At 40.1% G+C, this 21512-nt stretch overlaps 1 protein-coding gene across 8 annotated transcripts in view; it reads left to right on the top strand.

Annotated features, from left to right (window-relative positions):
* Positions 1–8501: 8501 nt before the first annotated feature.
* Positions 8502–21512, top strand: part of ERBIN (erbb2 interacting protein) — a 133021-nt gene continuing 120010 nt past the window's right edge. For all 8 annotated transcript variants that reach the window (XM_086699865.1, XM_086699857.1, XM_086699860.1 and 5 more), the window contains exon 1: positions 8502–8667. The gene's annotated coding sequence lies outside the window, so the exon portion shown is untranslated. The remainder of the gene's footprint in view (positions 8668–21512) is intronic.

The following is a 21512-nucleotide window of genomic DNA, read 5'->3' as shown; positions in this document are numbered from 1 at the left end:
ACCAGATGACCTCTTAAGGTCCCTTCATGCATATTCAAACACTACTGAAAACATTCAGATTCTAAAGTTCTAAAAGCTTATTATCTTTAAGTAGGCCAAAGATTCTCCCCCAAACTAACATTTCTGATTTGCCTAGCAACATTTCATGCTGTAAAATCTAGCCATGTCTGACCTAACAAAGCTGAATTTCGGACGTTTGAATTAATGACTTGAATTTTCATATAAAATTTGATGAATTTATACCTACTCTTTTAGGTTATAGACTTTATAGAAAATAGAGACTGCATTTGATATGTACTCTAAAGTATGCATACTATATAGCCACTAAGTCAATGGACATAGAATATGGCTTATGATATTTTATTATAATAATAATGAAATGTGTTACCACTGATGGAACAGGAAAAAAAGATAGTTTCTTTAAAATTTTTTTAATATTTACTTTTTCTTGAAAAAGAGACAGAGTGTGAGCAGGAGAGAGGCAGAGAGGAAGACACAGAATCAGAAACAGACTCCAGGCTCTGAGCTGTCAGCACAGAGCTCCAAGCAGGGCTCAAATTCATGAACCATGAGACCATGATCTGAGCCGAAGTTGGACGCTTAACTGACTGAGCCACTCAGGCTCCCCAATAGTTTTTATTTATGTAATATTTATAGTGTGCTTTCATGTGCATCATTTCATTGCTGTCCAAGATAACCCTATGAGGTAGATAAGAAAGGGCTTATCTTTCCATGTTATAGATCATGAATTATTGCACAGAGATTAAATCATTTATCCAAGGTCATCAGCTACTAAATGCTAATGCCAGTGACAGAACTTTTCTGAAAGATGGTAAGATTGATGACAAAGAACTTATTAGCTAAAGTTTCATTATGACAGAAGACAAAATAGAAATATGTATGAGATATGGTGGCTGGAAATCACGTAAATGAAATAAAATATCAAGAATGAAAAAGAGGGGCACCTGGGTGGCTCAGTCAGTTAAGCGTCCAACTCTTGATTTCAGCTCAAGTCATGATCTCATGGTTCGTGGCTTCAAGCCCTACGTCAGGCTCTGTGCTGACAATGTAGAGCCTGCTTGGGATTCTCTGACTCCCACTCTCCCTGCCCTTGAGGGGCACATGCTCTCCCCCACCCCCCTCCCCCAAATAAATAAAAACATTTTAAAAAAGAATGAAAGAAAAAATATGTTGAAAATTATCACAAAATATTTGAAAACTATTTCTTCTCTACATATGTATTTCTTTTTTCTTAATGTTTATTTATTTTTGAGAGAGAGACAGAATGTGAGTGGGGGAGGGGCAGAGAGAGAGGGAGACACAGAATTGGAAGCAGGCTCCAGGCTCCGAGCTGTCAGCACAGAGCCTGATGCAGGGCTCGAACTCACGAACCGTGAGACCAGGACCTGAGCCCAAGTCAGATGCTCACCCAATTGAGCCATCCAGGCACACCCTACATATTTATTTCTATGCAAAGAATTACAAATCCTTTGGAAGGAAAGTGACATTTCTACTAATAGTTTGGCATGCTGTATAAGAAGGAAATATGAAAAATATACAATATAAAGTTTTGTATAAGAAAACAGAAGCCTTCAGAGCAAGTTTCCAGAGGTAGAAGGAAGACAAACTTAGCATCTATTTTCAAGGAAAACTGGAAGATTTAAAAACTAAGAAAACTAAAATACTGTATGAATGATTTATCTCATGGTTGGCATTAACAATGGCAGAAAAACAAAGGGAATGGGCTAGGGAGAACAAAAACGAGAGGAAACATTTTAAAATGTTATTATTTAGATCAACATTTTTCAAGGCAAATTTGCAATCAATTCCCAGAAAGTACATTTCTTCCCAAAGGAAGAACATATGACTGTTAAAGTGTATCCAGAATTATTTTAGAAAATCCAATTGAGAAGTATCATTTTCCAAATACTGATTGAACCAGAGTTAAGTGAGATTTCTCCAGTATTCTGATTATGATATTATTGTCATGGACAGTATAGAAATGATTTACTCTTACTTCGAAATAGGAATGATATGTTGCTTGGCTAACCTAGTTTTTATGTTACATAGTTGTCATTTAGAGCAGGGCATTTCGCATCTTACTACATCTCCACTTGTGCTACATAGTCACATATTGGCCAATTTCATGTCATATATGATGCTAAACAGTTCCTCAAAAAAACAAAATACTACAGGGGTGCTGGTTGACTGAGTCAATTAGGCATCCAACTTTTGATTTTGACTCAGGTCATGATCTCACTGTGCGTGAGATCAAGCCCCACGTTGGGCTCCATGATGACAGTGTGGACAGTGCTTGGGATTCTCTCTCTCTCTCTGTGCCAGCACCCCGCCCCCGCCATCTCGCTCTCTATCTCTCTCAAAATAAATAAACTTTACTACAATTTTTTAAATGTTTTTATTTATTTTAGAGAGAGAGAGACAGACAGAGAGAGCTCTCAGAACGCGAGCAGGGGAGGAGTAGAGAGAGAGAGGGAGACACAGAACCTGAAGCAGGCTCCAAGCTCCGAGCTGTCAGCATAGAGCCTGATACGGGGCTCAAACCCATGAAATGTGAGATCATGACCTGAATCGAAGTTGGATGCTTACTTAACCAACTGAGCCACCCAGATGCCCCCAAATAAATAAACTTTAAAAAGGCTGTTTGAGTGGCCTAGTAGGTTGAATGTCTGACTCTTGATTTCAGCTCAGGTCATGATCTCATGGTTTGTGAGTTCTAGCTCAACCTCAGGCTCCTCACTGACAGTGCAGATCCTACGTGGGATTCTGTCTCTCCCTCTGCCCCTCTCCTGCTCTCTCTGAAACAAATAAATAAACTTAAAACAAACAAGCAAATAAACACTACAGAAAAATGTAAAGTCAAGTGTGGGGTTGAGTAAGAAAAGAGTTTTGTTTACAGAAAGAAAGGTAGTATTCTTAAGAGAAAGCCTGCATTGAAGGGCAATAAATAGCAGTATTTAAATGTTTCTTTTGTTGATTTAAAACTGTTATAATTTAGAAGGAAGTGTGCATATTGTAATATGATTGACATAGATTATGATTCATACCAGGAAGGATGTGACAGGAGAAGTGATCAGAAGGGAGTAGTCAAGTTGGAAGTGATAGGGTAGCTATTTGTTTTAGTTGGTCCCGGACAGTCCTGGTTTTACATCTGTTGTCTCTGTTTAATTGTTATTAATATCTGCTTTTTCTTTCCAAAGTATTTTAGTTTGAATGATACACTATATGGCCACCTTAGAAATGATGGAAGCATGGTACATATTATCAGTACATTTTAAAGTGTACTACGAATAATAGCTAACACTTCTATGTGCTAAGCACTTTATGAGCATTGTCCTACGTAGTCCTCCCAATAATCTATGAGGCAGTTAGTATTATAGTCCCCATTGTAGAGGTGAGGAAGCTCAAGTTTATGTTTATAGGTGTTCAGGAACTTGCCCAAGGTCACTCAGTAGTCAAGTTTCTAGTATAAGCCATTTGTTTCAGAGGTCGCACAAATAATCACCATGCATTATTTATTTTATTCCCACTTAAAAAAAATCATAAGACATCTGAAAGAAATTTAATTTTGATAGGCTACAAAATGTATAGAATGGAAAAATAGATTATTAAGCATATACTAGGGAAAAAACTTAAAAACTTTTCATAAAGGTTTTCACAAGAGGCACACTTATCTCTCTTTCAAAAAATATTATTGAAAATATGTTGGAGGGGTGCCTGGGTGTCTCAGTAGGTAAGTGTCTGACTTCAGCTCAGGTCACGATTTCACGGTTGGTGAGTTCAGGCCCCACATCGGGCTCTGTGCTGACAGCTCAGAGTCTGGAGCCTGCTTTGGATTCTGTGTCTTCCTCTCTCTATGCCCCTTCCCCACTCACGCACACACACACACACACACGCACACACACACTCTCTCTCTCTCTCTCAGAAATAAACAAAACTTTAAAAAAATAATAAAAAAGAAAATATGTTGGAAAGGCATGCTATGGGAGGGATGATTCCATTCCTGAAGTATTATAAAATCTTTAATTTTGGTTCCTGTATGTATTAGCTCTTTTGAACTCAAGTGTCCGTTTCCCACACACTTGCTACCCTAACCTCCTGCCCTCTCTATCAAGAGGCAAAGATGGAAGTGAAAATAGGGAAGTCAAGTCATTATAAAAATACATGTTATAATGTATTTTGAAAATTTTTTAGTGTTTTATTTTTGAGAGAGAGAGACAGAGAGACAGAGACCTAAGCATGAGCGGGGGAGGGGCAGAGAGAGAGGAGACACAGAATCTGAAGGAGGCTCCTGGCTCTGAGCTGTCAGCACAGAGCCTGATGCAGGGGCTCGAACTCACAAACTGTGAGATCATGACCTGAGCCGAAGTCTGATTCTCCACCAACTAAGCCACCCAGGCACCCCTTAATGTATTTTGATCTAATTGATCTAATGCTTCTAGACTTTTAAAAAATCTAACTCTATTCTAGTCCTCAGATTAATTTTCCCCAAATACTCCTGTGATAAAGACTCTGGTTTTAGGTAACCAGTTCTTCACTAGGTGTTGAGAAAGAAAGAAGAATGATCATCCTGAAGTTTGCTTTTCTTCTGCTTACTTTCTTTTTGCGCTGCTTCTGTGTAGCTGCTTGGCTGCCATGGGGGAAATGACAGATAAACCTTTTTTAAAACAGTGGATAGACTCTTTGCTGAGACTCCCCCCCCCCCCCCCCCAGATGCTGTGTGCATTCCCTGGAATGCTTAAGACCTTAAGACTTTCCTTCAGATATGTGGCTTATCTCTAGCAGCCAGTAATTCCTCTCCTGAGCCCAGCCATTGGGAAGGGGAATCCCAAAGAAAGAATTCCCTGCCCTTCATTAGAGAATTATTTAGAGAATCACAATGGGGAAGATGAAGCTATACTATCTACAGTTATTAGCTTCCTCTCTAAGGTAGTCCTGGAGTTCGTTTAATCATTACAGAATCACAGTTAGGCAGGCTTATTTAAGGAGGGGTTTTAGTTCTCCTTTTAATCATAATTGAAATGTTAAGTCCATCTTAGTTGAACTGTGGGAGGATTTTCAAAGGAAACTAACCTGTAAAGTACAGAACAAGAATGCCTTGTAATAAAAGAACAAATGGAAGATTTGGCTATATCTGTATGTGCTGCTCATATGAGTTAGAACTAAGTAGTCAGTGATGAGTAACAAAGATGAATCATTGTTTCTGATTATTGAATATCCTGATCATATAGCTGTCATTTCACCCTTCTATATGAGCACACAGAATTCCTGTTGAAAGTACTTTATAAAGGTATTATTAAAGAAATAATTGTCAAAATAGGTATTATCGATAAGTGTATCCTGGCTCCCACCCTCTTAAGGTCAGTGTTTTCAGGCTCATTCACACAGTACACATAGGATTTACTTAACAATCGAATGGGAGGCACTTTATTATCTATCTTCATATATTGCCCCATAGAATGAAACCACATTTCCCTCTCCTACCTTCTCAGCATCAGCATATGCTATCTCTATATTCTCTCCCATCAAAAGCTGCTTTGGGGAAACAATCTGATGAATTAGGTATAAACGACTAAGGCTTAAATATTACCTTTCCCAGGATTATGGCTTTGTGCTAGAGAAATAAACTCAAAGGGATTAAACACCAGTGGCAACATTTTAGGTGAGTTGGAGAAGGGGTTTTTGTTATAGAAACTTTTCCAGCCTAAAATCAGTCAGATTGGTCCCCAGTAAGGATATAAATGGGTGGTGGGGGGTGTGGAGGGAAGGCGAGGGACAAGGCAGGTCCTAACCTGGAGAGACTTGTCTGTTCCTACTATTTAGGTTTGGGAAGGGGTGGTGGTGGTTAGGCTTACATGAATCTACGATGCCACATTTACAGGGGTCTTGAACCAACCTAAGACTAAAGGCAACACTGGAATTCCAGATTCCAGCGGGTCTCATTTGGTACGGGAGATACTCTGCCCTGGGATGCTTTAGTAGAGTGACCCTTTCAGTTCAGGGCTATGCTACTGAGGTCTGATTCAAACCAGTTTTTGAAAGGGGAGTAGGAAATCCCTGTGACGATTAAAAATCATGTAAACAATATACCAAATTCAGATTTTACACAACAGCTAAGATTCATATTCACATAAGATGGCTTAACTAGCTTGGTGTTACTATTACACCTGGCTGTCATTTCGTTTCCTAGTTTTAGTTAAATGCTCTTTTACCTCCAGCGCAGCACTAAGTCTGAACACTTTGATGCTACTTGGGGAAACTTCAACTTCTGCTCTACCTTAAAGAGCTACCTGTTAATTCCAGCAGTTCTGAAAGTAGTTAAAATGCTGTCACACTAACAGAATGTCTTGAACAGCTCTGTAGTTATTTCAAGCGTTTTCACTAGCCTACAACTCACTTTGGTAAATAATTCTTTGATGGACTTTATGAAGCCCTTCCTTTGGATGCAAGCCAAAAATTATCTATAGGGCATACAGTTCTTTCTTCAAACTTGGTAATAAATAATTATCTCTGGAACACAGACGGAAGAATTGAAGCGATGACTTCGGGGACACAGAGACTAATTACCATCATTGTACACAGTTAAGTACAGCAGAGACTGGGGGGCGGGGAATGGTTTGTTCCGTATCCATTACGTTCCTTTTCCAGTAAAGCAAGGCCGTCTTGTCTGTTAACATATTTAGAGCAGTAACTGCAAAAATGTGCAATGTTATGGTTGAAGCGTTTTATGCCATATGTGTTGATGGAATGCGTAAGAGTCTCTCTCTGCAATAAACGCAAACCCTGCCAGACTGAATTATTAGGGCCAGCGCAATTCAAGACTGCACCACCGAAACCGCTGAGGTTGGAAGCCTACGTCGCATTCGGAGTGTGTCCAACGCTTCCTCTAACAAAGGCACTATCTTGAGGCAATTTCGCGGGCCATTTTCCCCCTCCCAGCGCCAGCTTTGTCTCCTCGCTGGTGTGAGGCTGAGACTTGGAGAAGCCCCAGCTGCTTTACAGTGCGAGCAAGCTCTGAGCAGGGGCCAGCGTGGGAAGCTCCACTGAGCCGCCGCTGTGGTTTCCTGCAAACTGAGCGTGCCATTAGAGGAAGTTGGAGTGCTGCAGTTGAAAGACATACCTGCAGCCTTAAAATCGGGGCTGGACTTGAACCCTACGCATCGATTACTGTCGTATAAAGGAAACTCAGTCGGCCGGGGACGTCGGAGGCCCGGAGGCTCTCAGTCTCCACCGCAGGTGGCGGAGGAGTCGGGATCGGCGTCGCCAGGGTCCCCTCAGGAGGCTGGGGCGGCAGGCAGGCCTCCCCGGGCCTGGGCCTGAGAGGGCCTGACGCCGCGCCTCGCACGCGAACCCCCCTCGCCGCTGCCGCCGCCGCCGCCGGCCCCTCCCCGCAAGGCCCCGGGCCCACCGCCCCCCGCCGCCCCCCGCCGCCCCCCGCCGCAGCCGCCGCCGACGTCTGCCCGCGCCGCCCCCGCGCGCGGTGACTGGCTCGCGCCGGCCTCCAGCCCGGCAGTTGGCGGTTGAGGCGAAGCCGGCGGGAGGCCGCCCCGCCCCCGCCAAGAAGCAGTCGCGCGCAGTCTCTTCCCCCTCACCGCTGGGGCGGTGGCGCTGTTGCCGCCGCGGCCTGTGAGGCAGTAACTCCCCTCCGCCCCAGCTCCCTTCCTCCTCCTTTCTCTCCTCTCTCTCCCTCCCCTCCCACCCCTCCCCTCCCCTCCCCTCGCAGTCTCTCGCTCGAGTGAATGTGGCGCGGCGGCGCGGGACGCAGCCTCGGCCCCTGCCGCGGCCCCGCGAGCTGGTGAGGAGACCCAGCCGCCGCCTGCCCCCACCTCCTGCGCTTCCCCGGGGAGCCACCGTCGCCGGGGAAGAAGAACGAGGAGGGGAGCGAAAGGACGGCGGCGGGAAAACGGGAGAGGGAGGAGAAGAGGGTTCGAGGGCAAGTAGGAAAGGCGGGGAGGGACGGACTGAAGAACGGACGGCCCGACAGACTGCCCGGGGAGGGGGCCGCCTTCGAGCTTGCCCGGCCCTCGGCTCCGGCCCCGGGCGGCCGCGGCGGCGACGGCGGCGGCGCGGGCGAAGGGCGCGGCAGGCTCTATCGAGACAATAACCCCGCCGCCCGGCTCTGGGGGCGGCGGCGAGGAGGAGCTGGCGGCCTAGCGCGGCCGAGGCTCGCCCAGCGCCCCGGCGGCATCTTGGCCCCTGCCGGCCGGGTTCCGCCGCCGTCGGGTGTGCGGGGCGCGCCGGGAGCCCGGAGCCCGAGGCTCTCGGCTGAGGCCCCGTGCCCTCCCCCTCCCCGGCGCGCGCGGAGCTGGTTTTCCGGGTTCCCCTGGACCGAGCTGGATTCTGCTTCTGCGCCAAGGCAGGAAGTGAGTTTCGCACGGTAATTCCGGGCGGTGTCACGAGTGAAAAGTTTTTTTTCGGCGGAGATCCTAGTTGGGGCTGGGAAACTCCTGCATAACTCGAGACCAGGAAACCGGCGCGTTTCCCAACCCCCTCCAAAGCCACCTACTCGTCCTACTGCGGGAGGCCACTCCACATCCGCTCTCACCGGAGAGAGAAATTCGGCTGGATCCAAAGTGACTAGTGAAGGGAAGGAAATCATGTCAGGCGAAGCCTTGAAAAAGCTGCCCTGAGACACTGCCCGACCGAAAGGTAATTTTCACGAAAAGCGTCTAAGAGTTAAAAAGCTCTTGGGCCGGGAAAGAGAGGATACTTTAGTGTTTCTCACTTCTTCCCAAGTTGCCCTAGATTAATCTTTTGTAGTGTCGGACTGGATAGTCTTTCAGGTGCTAAAGAGTAGAACTGATTTTTCCTCCTTTCTACCATCTGGACTCTGGTTACTTTAGAAGAGATCGTAAGAATGTGGTGAGACGAAAAGTTTTGAGCAATCGGAAGAAAGAGTGCCTTTGTTCAGCACTAGGTCCAGAAGTTTTAGTTTCCTAGAACATACGCAATGTATAGTTTTTATTTATTAAGTTGCTGAACCTGGCAACTTGTGTTTTGGAAAAAAGTTAGGTCTCTGCAGCGACGGATTTACTGTTGATGAGATGGCTGCCACATTTGTTTATCCTGTTACCGATTATTTGACTTTTGCGTTAATTATATATATAGTTGTTGTTTTAGTTTCAGCCCTTAGAGATGTATTTGGTTGGATTTTATAAACAAATGAACTTTGCTATTCTTTGTGTTTTTTTAGGTGGATAATGTCTTTCTTCAGTAACTGGTTCCTTTCAGACACTTACAAGTCATATAATACTTGTTTGGTTAATTAATCGAAAGCAAGCGTCTGCTTAATTTTTCTTATAACTGACCTAAGTAGGAGTAGGGGAGAGTAGTTAAGTATTACGGATAGAGTTGTAATTAAAGAACAAAGTAGTTTGATCTGTTAGGGTTTCTCTGCAGTTAAGACCAGAATGTATAGAAAGGGAAGTAAAATGCTTAAAACGATTTTCATGGGAGTCATATTGATTGTAATAAACATCTGTCCTTTTTGAATAGTACAGTGTTTACATTTTGGTATTGGCCCAAATGTTTTGGCCGGTTCTGCCTAATAAGTGATAGGTACCTACTCTGGGGGCAGGAATTAGTGAAGCATGGGAGACATTCCGCCAGTCAGTTACAAACACTTCTAAACCAATCGGTAGTCTTTATAGATAAAACGGAGTTTCTTCGCAACAAACACAATTGGCTTCTTTATTGGTGTTTTGTTAGGCTTATATATTTTTTTCTCAGTACTTTTGTGTTAAAGGAGGTGTAATACTGTGCTTTCGAATAAATATTGAATACGTCTGGCATCCTGTTGGTATTTATATTTCAGCTATAAATTAATATCTAGTTTGCTCATGCTACCCCATGAAAAATAGTTGGCATTCTTTAGTTCAGAGAAAAGATAGCTTTGGAGAGCAGGATCAAATAATTTCACAACTTGTTATTATGTTAAGTACATTTCAAAATGGGAGTCTTTTGACTGTCTGTTAATATATATTGTGATTTTGTTCCCCCAGAGTGTAGTCTCTGGAGATCCTTTATAAAAATTTATTGTTTGTTTTATTTATTTGTATTGGTAAGATTGTGAACCATCAGGTCATTCCTGTTAGGTCCAAGTAGCTTTATCAAGGAATTTAAAGTGTATAACTGATCTGCTTTATAATTTTGGAACGTAATGTTAGGCAAGGAGAGAGGTTATTCTTGGGCATCTGAAAGAGCAGAAGAAAATAGATGGCATTGAACTTCATTTTCCTTATATGGCTTATACTTGGCCTCAGAGCAACAGAGCCTTAATAGAGCAAGTCTTTTATAGAGAATTATCACTTTGTGAAGATGTTTCTCTGCATTAGTAAATTTTACAAGTGAAAAGTATAGTAGCACTTGAAAATGACTGCTTAAAACCCTGTTTTTAGATCAAGTTCTTGATTTTTTTTTTTTGAGGGATCAGAAGTAAGTTTAGATACAGACAGCACACTTTAAAAATGTGAAATGTTCACCTTTATAGAACCTTTGATTCCTTTTGTCCCATAAAGGCAAAATTTACTTTGTGGTTTACTGAGAATTTTGTTAGTTTAGTCCCGAATTAACTTAATGAATTTTAAGCTTTATGCTATTGTCAAAGTGTATATATTTTCAAATCCTTGTTTAAAATGTGATCATGGTGTGAAAAGAGGTTAAAGAAAGATGATAATCAGTTAAAATATTTTCAAGTGACCTTTCATTTTGAGTATTCTTCTTAGCATTCTATGGGTTTTCTTAGATTAAATTGGCAAATCTAGAGTACTTCCAAAGGTTTTGTTTACATTGCCCAAGATACATATTTCATGGCACTCTTTATAGAAGGTGCTTAGGAGTTTTCAATAGTGATAAACTTAATCCTTCAACTAATTAATTCACATAGTATGAAGTCCATCTGCTATTTGAGGTGAAACTATTGCACGCTTGTATGAAAAGCTTACAGTGGTTCAAGTATGGAAACCAAATTTTTATTGCATTCTGTTTCTTAATGAAGTGATAACTAGTTAGAGAAATTGTACATATATCATTAATAAATGTCTAAATTTACTTCTTTTAATTCAATAGTGATATTGAACTCTTTGTAGTAAATGATAACTTAAAGAAACAATAATTTCAGAAAATTAGGTGCATATTTCAGTATTTATTTTAAATGTTTATAGGTAACAATTTAGAGTCTAAGCTGTTTGGGTTTAGAATAGATTATGGCAGTGTTTACAAAGTATTTGGCTTTATGCAGAATTTTAGTGATGTTGGATAGCAAAGTAATTTTCTTTTTTGTGAGTGCTATGTAGCCAGATTCTTTTTAAGCATGCTTTGTTGCTTGCATTTTTCATTTTGACTCTTTCCATTGCCCATCTATTTCCCTGTTAGGTGCTTTTCTTCTAAAGAGGTCTTTCTCTTTTCCTTTCCTGACAACATTAATTGTACTTGTGCTTTGCTGTTCAAAATAGATGATTCAGTTTTTGCATGTACAGTTTGCTCTTGCCATAGAAATATGTACATGAATTAGGCTCTATAATACATACTTTTGAATTTTGTAAGGAAATAAGCTCAGCGCTTCTGATCCCCTGACTCCACATTTTTTGTTTCTTTCTTGGTGCCTTTCATCACTAACTCTTGACCCCATGCTACACTCATTTTTCAGATTTACCTTTAGCTTTCTGCTCAGTCTTATGTTTCCTAATTGTAAAAAAGCTATTATTAGGCTTTCTTTTCTAATTTCTTTAGCTTCCTATTTTTCTGGTTCAGTTCATTGACTTCCCCTATTTTTTCCATGTTCAGCTGTTGTTTTTTGGTATGTTGTCCCTCTCCTGTTTTCTAAACTTGGAGTCCATGCTCATCACCTAAGAAAACTGTTCACAATATAGTAGAAAAAAATTTATTTGGGGGCACCTGGGTAGATCTAGTTGCTTAAGCATCCTCTTGGTTTCTGCTCAGGTAATGATCTCAGGTTTGGTGAGTTCAGTTTCCGCCTCGGGCTCTGTGCTGACTGCACAGAGCCTGCTTGGGATCCTCTCTCCTTCTCTCTGCCCCTCCCCTGCTTGTGTGCTCTTTCTTTCTCTCAAAATAAATTTAAAAACTTAAAAAAAATAAAAATAAAAAATTTATATGCCCCATTTAATTGTAAGTATCTCTTTTGCATTCCTATTCAGTTTACATGCCAGTGTTTTAACCTGATGCTCATTAATATATTTTGTTTTTATTTATGTTTACTGAACTCTTTTTTTGTTTGTTTTTTGAATACCCCTGGAATTACCTGTTCAGATAACATCAGATTAATGACTGTATTAAGACTCTGTACAAACCCCTATACCTTCTTGTTTGATTATGCTTTTGACCTCTTAAAACATACAAGCTTGTATCTCTGTGTTTTTCTTCTCCGTTTTGTTCCTTTCCTTTCTGTCCTACCTCTCAAGTTAGATGTCTTTTCTGTCCTAAAATTTTGAAATTGCCTTCCTTTGTTTTTATGAAATAAGCACAGTGGAAATCTATCATCACTTAATTCTTGTCACTTCAAATTTTGTTCCAGGTACCACTGGTTGAAGCTTTATAAAGCTTGCAGGCTTTATAAATTATAGTACGTAAGACAATAGATTATCTAAAAATTAAGTTAGTAAACAATACTATCTGGAGATTGTTCATGATTTTACGTATATAGAATGTAGTATGAAAAAGTAGAAAATAAAAAGACAAGTAATCAAAATAGGTGTGTAATATTTGGGGACATCAGTTCTAGGGACATCTTTATTCAGAGCCCATTTTTGGTATTTAGTGAATGGTTTGCTGGCTTTTTGCTGTACTAGAAGGAGTGAAAAAGGCAGCCTGTGAAATATGACCTTTGGTGTTATCCAGAGGAGTATGAAAACGGAGAGAAGACTGAATAACTTAGGAAATAGAGTAGTCTCAGACAACTTGCTTTGGGACAGTGTGCCTTATACATTGCATTTGTCCTTTGGCAAATTCACTCTATTATAGCATAGTATAATTACAAATAATAGTAGTAGACCTAAGGCAACTGTTCCAAACTTTTTGTTCTTAGGACCCATTTATACTCTTACCAATTACTGAGAACTTCACTGAGCTTTGGTTTTTGTGGGTTATATTTATTTTATTTTCCATATTAGAAAATTTTAAATATCAGTTTGTTTAAAAACCATAAACCATTACTTGTTATGATGACATCAATTTAATAAAATAAAACAAAACAAAACCAACTATTTTCCAAAACAAATCTTAAGCAAAAAGAGTGACACTGTTACATATTTTTGTAAGTCTCTTACTGTCTGGTTAAGTAGAAAACAGCTTGATTCTCGTATCTACTTGTATATTCAATCTTGTAATATGTTGTTTTGGTTGAGGTATATGAAGAAAATCCAGCATTATACAGTTATGTGGTTGGAAAAGGAAGGAGTATTTTCATAGCCTTTTTATTTTTATTTTTATTTTTTTTTTTAATTTTTTTTTAAATGTTTATTTATTTTTGAGATAGAGAGACAGAGCATGAATGGGGGAGGGTCAGAGAGAGGGAGACACAGAATCTGAAACAGGCTCCAGGCTCTGAGCTGTCAGCACAGAGCCCGACGCAGGGCTCGAACTCACGGACCGCGAGATCATGACCTGAGCCGAAGTCGGCCGCCCAACCGCCGAGCCACCCAGGCGCCCCTTTCATAGCCTTTTTAGATATGGTGGATTCATTGATACCACACCAAAATTTCTTAAAGGATAGCTGCAGTGCCCATTCTGACAGTGTATCACTGAATTTTCCATATCTTGTTATCTGAAAATCCTTTGGTTTATCTTGTACTTTGAGTGAATCTTTTACCTGTTTATGATTTTGTGACGTTGTTTGAGAAATACTGGTTCATTGAGTTATATGTGTTCCAAATGTTGATGCATTTTACTAGGTAGTAACAAACAAAAGAAAAAAATTGTTAATATCCCCACTAATTCCATCAAAAAAGTCTAGTATTGTGAAGCTGTCAAGTTCAGGGTGACAGATAAACATTTTCCACATTTCTAAATTTTCACTTGGAAGTTTGAATATTAATCATTGGTAACAGATACTGTTAGTGTGTTTCCCTTGAAGTTGCAGGCTTCGTTGGTTTATTTTTGAGAAAATGTCTGCCAGATTCCTAAGTCTACAAGCATAGTTTTGTCATTTGTTCTTTTAGGTCAAAATGCTGTTTCATGAGAAAAAGGCTAATTTAGCTCATAATTTGAAGTAATTACATAAGTGATTTTCCTCAACATTGCCATTCCTTCACATAAAATGTGACAAAGACATCTATTAAATAGTTGAGATTTAATAAAATTATTATTTAAAAAAAATTTTTCTTAACATTTATTTATTTTTGAGAGACAGAGAGAGACAGAGCATGAGCAGGCAAGGGGCAGAGAGAGAGGGAGACACAGAATCCGAAGCAGGCTCCAGGCTCTGAGCTGTCAGCACAGAGCCTGACACGGGTCTCAAACCCACAAACTGCGAGTCCATGACCTGAGCCGAAGTCAGACGCTCAACCGACTGAGCCACCAAGGCGCCCCAATAAAATCATTATTTTTAGTGTTTATTTTTTGAGAGAGAGGGAGACAGAGTGTGAGCGGGGAAGAGGCAGAGAGAGAAAAGGAGACAAGAATCTGAAGTAGGCTTCAGGCTCTGAACTGTAAGCACAGAGCCCAATGCTGGGCTCCAACTCTTGAACTGTGAGATCATGATCTGAGCTGAAGTCGGGCACTTAACCTGTTGAGTCACCCAGGCTCCCCAAAACTATTTTTCTTAAAGTTTATTTACTTATTTTGAGAGAGAGAGAGGAGAGGGCCAGAGAGAGAGGGAGAGAGAGAGAATCCTAAGCAGGCTCCACACTGTCAGTACAGAGCTCAAGGTGAGGCTGCAACTCATGTACAGTAAGATCATGACCTGAGTGGATATAAAGAGTCTGTCGCTTAACTGACTGAGCCACTCAGGTGCTCTGTAAAATTATTTTTTACTGCTTTATTAAAGATATTAATTGAAAGTGGCACTTAAAAAGAATCTGGAAATTGACTATAGAGAACAAACTGATAATACTGGAGGGAGGTGTGGGTTAAACAGGTGGTGGGTATTAAGGACAGCACTTGGGATGAGCACTGGGTGTTATAAGTAATGAATCACTAAATTCTACACCTAAAACTAATATTTATAAAAAAATTTTTTTTTAATGTTTATTTATTTTTGAGAGAGAGAGAGACAGAGACAGAGCACGAGCAGGGGAGGAACAGAAAGAGAGGGAGACAGAATCCGAAACAGGCTCCAGGCTCTGAGCTGTCAGCACAGAGCCTGACGTGGGGCTTGAACTCACAAACCGTGAGATCATGACCTGAGGCGAAGCCGGACGCTCAACCAACTGAGCCACCCAGGTGCCCCCTTAAAACTAATATTTTGCTGTATGTTAACTAGCTGGACTTTAAATAAAAACTTGGAAAAAAAAAAGAACTCTGGGAGTATGAAGTATTGCTTGTACAGCTTGATGCCAGTGCCTTTTCACTAAGGTGCTAGCAGTTTTACCCACCATATTTTTGCACCATTGCTGTTGATATAATGGGAAAGGGCAAATGATGTTTCAGTATTATTATGAAAGTCGTTTTGATCTTGAAGACGCTTTGAAAGTGTCTTAGGACTTCTAAGGTCCGTGGAGCACACTTTGCACTTTGAAAACTTTAGGTGAATGTTGGGATTTATGGAGCTTTCATAACTTCTTTTGATTGTGTGTGTGTGTGTGTGTGTGTGTGTGTGTCTGTGTGCTGGTATTACATTCTGAAAGAATCCTGAGGCTTGATATTTTAGCTCATCAATTTGGTCTTCAGTTCTTTTCAGTTACTTTATGTAGTGGGGAGAATAGAGATTCTGGGAACTCTTGCTTTTTCATAGGAGATGATTTTTTCTTTGTAGTTTTGTTTTTGGTTTACTTGTAACCTGTTGAATCTCTGAGATAAAACTTTGTACGTGGTCTCTTTTTTCCCCCCTCTATTAACAGTATAGGAGATTTGATCTTATTGTGCTTGGTATATCCATCCTGCTTCTGGTTTTTCCTCAAGTGTCAGAGTTTTCATTGTGGTTAAAGGTTTCTATTATGGTCCAGATTGCATGGTATTGGTCATTTCATGGTATTCTCCCAGCCCATGTAAATCCCTGTTATTCTGGCTTTGGTATATTTATTTAGGTAATGGCTTTCTCCTTTAGGCTATGTGGGTAGCTTGTCCTCTTACACGTGTTTCCTGTCCCTCAGGGGGATAATATTCCACTGTTTTCACAATTATCCTGCCCAAGTGTCAGATCTCCCACAGTACAGAGAGCTTGCTGGAGGCCTTAACCATGCAGCTGTTCTTCTATGGTTTTATTACCTGGCTCACTGCCCAGGACACACTTCTCCTGATCCTTCTTGGTAAGGAAACTTACTCTTTTTGGAGATCCCTCTTTATGCTTCTTTTGTGTATGTGGTTCCTCATATGTGTTGTGTTCTGTTGTAATCTCCCCACCCCCATTCATTTTGGATTCTCTACAAATTCCATTCTATGTTATTATCTGTAGATATACCCCTCCCTGATACTGCTATAGATTTTTTGTAATTTTTCTTTCATATTTAAAAGTTTGGAATAATGACAAATATACAGAAAAGTTGGAAACATAATACAAAGAACTTTTGTGTTCCTGAACTGTATGACAGTAAGTTGCCTACCCAGTAGTCTATTACCCCCAAATACTTTAATGTTTATTTTTTTTTTTTACAAATAGGGACATTATGCTATGTAACAACATTATAACTATCAAAATTAGGAAGTTAACAAAGAATGCATTACTAACAGCTAAATCTCACCAGTGTCCCTCTGTCTTTTAAAGCAAACAGATCCACTTTAGAATCTTGGATTACATTTAGTTGTCACGTCTTTTAATTTCTTTTAATCCAAACAGTTTCTGTGTTTACTTTCAAGGATTTGGCACTTTTGAAGATTATAGATCTAGTTATTTTGTAGAGTCTGTGATGTCTTTATGATTAGATCTTTGATCAGATTTTCATTAGATCCTTGATTAAATTTATATTTTTTTAAAAAAAATTTTTTTTTCAACGTTTTTAATTTTATTTTTGGGACAGAGAGAGACAGAGCATGAACGGGGGAGGGGCAGAGAGAGAGGGAGACACAGAATCAGAAACAGGCTCCAGGCTCCGAGCCATCAGCCCAGAGCCCGACGCGGGGCTCGAACTCACGGACCGCGAGATCGTGACCTGGCTGAAGTCGGACGCTTAACCGACTGCGCCACCCAGGCGCCCCTATATTTTTATGATCAGATCTTTGGCAGGGTTATCATGGAAGTGATGCTGTATTCTTCTCATTGCCTTTTATCAGGTAGTAGGCAATTTCAGTTTTCCTGTTATTGATGATAGTCATTGATTATGTGATTACAGTTGTAATTACCAGATACCTCCTATGTCAAGGTATCCTTTCCTCATTTGTAATTAATAAATATTTGGGGGGTAGATACTTTGGAACTATGTAAACATTTTGTTTCTTATTTTTAACTTATTTATATCTACATGGATCATGGTTAGCTATTCCATTCTCTGGGTTATAATCCATTATCATTTATTTTGATACTCAAATTGTTCTTGATTTGTCTAGTGAGAACCCCTTCCAGCTGGTTTATTTTACCTGTTCCTTTTTGTTAAACTTGCCTTCTTGAGTACTTCTTTGTATTTAGCATAATATGGTGTTCCAGAGTTACTGTTCAACTAGTGTCAGTTATTTTTAGGGGAAAATGGTACTTAGAAGCCAAGATCTTAGCAGTTGTTGTCCTCATTGCTCTTGGGGTGTTGCTGCCCTCAGGCCTTCTTCGTATATATTGTTTTCTTTTTTAAAGCTTATTTATTTATTTTGAGAGAGAGAGAGAGAGAGAGAAAGAATTCCAAGCAGGCTCTGCACTGTCAATGTGGAGCCTGATGCAGGCCTCGAACCCATGAGCCGTGATATCATGACCTGAATTGAAACCAAGAGTCGGATGCCCAGCCAACTGAGCCATGCAGGTGCTCCAGCTAAGGGATATTTTTATATGTACACACATATACATTCACATTTAGCATATATTTCTTTTTTTTTTTTTTAAGTTTTATTTATTCATTTTGATAGAGAGGGTGTGAGCGAGGAAGGAGCAGAGAGAGGGAGAGGGAGAGAATCCCAAGCAGGCTCCGCACTCAGTACTGAGCCTGATATGGGGCTCAAATTGATAAATGGTGAGATCATGACCTGAGGTGAAATCAAGATTTTTCTGCTTAACTGACTGAGCCACCCAGGTACTCCACGAGTATATTTCAATAAATGTAAAATGATTTCTTAATAATACATCCAATTCTAATTCAACGCATCAGGGTTCATTTCTTATGTTTTCCCTTTCCATAGTTGAATTTATCTTTGACACTGAGAACTAGTTTTGTTTCTATACTTTTTTTGATGAGGGAGATGAAGTAAACATTTATTCACACAGACATTTCAGATAGAAGCTCTGTGGTCAAATTAATTTTCAAAGTATTTCTAAAGGGATAAAATTCTAAAGTGTAATATTTGTTACAATACATTTAGATGAAATATTTCATTCCTTAGTAATCCCAGGTTACTATGTGAAAAGTGGCTGGAAAGAGTCAGTCCTTTTAGTGTTTACCCTGGTATGTCCTTGTGGAGGTAATGTTGGAGCTCAATTTTAGTAGAGTGCAGTGATTTTGATGTAATTGTGTTTTTCCACATTGAGGTTATATTGTTTGCATGATTCCAAAGTTTGATGCATGGATCTATCTTCTTGTTAATGATGTCCTTGGAATTTCGAACCTTAGACTAAATCTAGAGTCTGGAGGGATAGGTAGGGATCAGATTGTTTTGTTTGTATTAGGACCAATGCAAGAAACCTGTAATTTCCTTGCCAAGGCTATCACTTAGCCTAGAGTAAGTTGGTTTGACTTCCCCATCCCTGGAGATTTTGAAGTGATTTAAGAAGTATACTAGGGTATCTTTTTGTGACTGCAATTAAGATTTACTCTTAGTCTTCTAGGAAAAGATAAGGATCCTGGCAGCAGCACATAAATTCTTTGGATGTCCTGTTAATCTCTGGGGACTTTAAAGATTTTGTTAATTATCCTGGGAGTAACTGCAGAATAACAGAGGCTGTGTATAGTAGACGCACTTTGATTTGTCAGAGATACTTGATATCAACATAGTGTCTTGTCTGCTCTTTTGAAAACCATCCCCAAGCCAGAAACCCTGGGAATTTTCTTCTTGACGTTAGTTACTGAAATCAGTACTACTTCTATCACTTCTTTCCTTTAAGTATCTATAGAGTGAGATATTTTAAGGTAGGCTAGGAAGGCTGGTAAGGTACAAAGCAGTGAGAGGCTTTTGGTAGGCAAAGGGCTAAAAATTATGGTAAATTTTTTTCTGATAATAAAAATTCAAATACAGAACCATATAGCAAACCATAATCCCATCTCCTAGAGATACTCATATCAGTGTGTTTATATGTTCTTCTGAACACTTCTGTATGTATTCTACTGAGGCAGTGAGCATATATATATATATATATATATATATATATATATGTTTTTTTTTTTAATTTTTTTTTCAACGTTTATTTATTTTTGGGACAGAGAGAGACAGAGCATGAACGGGGGAGGGGCAGAGAGAGAGGGAGACACAGAATCGGAAACAGGCTCCAGGCTCTGAGCCATCAGCCCAGAGCCCGACGTGGGGCTCGAACTCACGGACCGCGAGATCGTGACCTGGCTGAAGTCGGACGCCCAACCGACTGCGCCACCCAGGCGCCCCTATATATGTATTTTTAAATATAAATGGGAGAATGTATTTAATTTATGTGGAGATATAGTAGGCATATATATGTGTTAATTAGCATTAGCATTATTTCTGTGTTGTTATACATGACAGTACTGTACAGAGTATGTGTTCTCTGCGCATAAATGTTTGTACTTTTTTAAAAAAATTTTTTGGTAATGTTTATTTATTTTTGAGACAGAGATAGAGCATGAATGGAGGAGGGTCAGAGAGAGAGGGAGACACAGAATCAGAAGCAGGCTCCAGGCTCTGAGCTGTCAGCCAAGAGCCCGATGCGGGGCTTGAACTCACGGACTGTGAGATCATGACCGGAGCCGAAGTCGGACGCTTAACCGACTGAGCCACCCAGGTGCCCCTAAATGTTTGTACTTTTATATGATTTTTTTTTCTGTTGGATAAATACCCAAATTGCATTTGCTATGTGTGTACTTCAAATTGATTGACAGAAGCAAATTCCTTCTGAAGATTTTGTATCAATTTATATTTCCACCAATAGTATGTAAGAGTACCTTTCTATTTTTTTTATATTAAGTATAATTTATTGTCAGATTCGTTTCCATACAACACCCAGTGCTCATCCCAACAGGTACCCTCCTCAGTGCCCATCACCCACTTTCCCCTCTCTCCCACCCCCCATCAACCCTCAGTTTGTTCTCTGTATTTAAGTCTCTTATGGTTTGCCTCCCTCTCTGTAAACCCCCCCCCCCCATGTTTCTCTGTTAAGTTTCTCAGGATCCACATATGAGTGAAAACATATGGTAACTGTCTTTCTCTCTCTGACTTGTTTCACTTAGCATAATACCCTCCAGTTCCATTCACGTTGCTGCAAATGGCATGATTTCATTCTTTCTCATTGCCAAATAGTATTCCATTGTATATATAAACCACAATTTCTTTATCCATTCATCAGTTGATGGACATTTAGGCTCTTTCCATAATTTGCCTATTGTGGAGACTGCTGCTATAAACATTGGGGTACAAGTGCCCCTATGCATCAGTATCCCTTGGGTAAATTCCTAGCAGTGCTGTTGCTGGGTCATAGGATAGATCTATTTTTAATTTTTTGAGGAACCTCCACACTTCTCCAGAGCAGCTGCACCAGTTTGCATTTCCACCAACAGTGCAAGAGGGTTCCCGTTTCTCCACATCGTCTCCAGCATCTATAGTCTCCTGATTTGCTCATTTTAGCCTAAGAATACCTTTCTAAGTCCATTCTTGAACAAATTGGATATTAGCTATCTTAAAATACTTGTGCAAATCTGAAACCGGTAATAAGAACACAGGCTTTGAAGTCAGATTGCCTAGTTTTAAATGTACTACTTACTAATTGTGATGTTGGCAAGTTCAGTATAAGAATTCTTTTAGGAATATTACATTTTTGTGTGCCTTTTCTGTTTCACGTGGATTTAGTTGGTTTGTTGCTTATATGCTTTAGTTATGGTGTTTGCCATATAGAAGTTTAAATTTCAGTGTAATCAAATTAGTCAATATTTATTTTGGGGTTTAATGATATTTTTGGAAAGGATGTGTGCCAAGATTATAAATATAATAACCTAAGTTTTGGCTTAAGGAGTGAAATAATCATTTGGATTTATTCTTAACCATGTTTTTATCTAGTTATATCACCA

This window comes from Puma concolor, chromosome A1 (assembly GCF_028749965.1).
Source record: "Puma concolor isolate L17-30 chromosome A1, mPumCon1.1.hap2, whole genome shotgun sequence".
Taxonomy (NCBI): Eukaryota; Metazoa; Chordata; class Mammalia; order Carnivora; family Felidae; genus Puma; species Puma concolor.
This window is presented reverse-complemented; position numbering and strand designations above follow the sequence as displayed.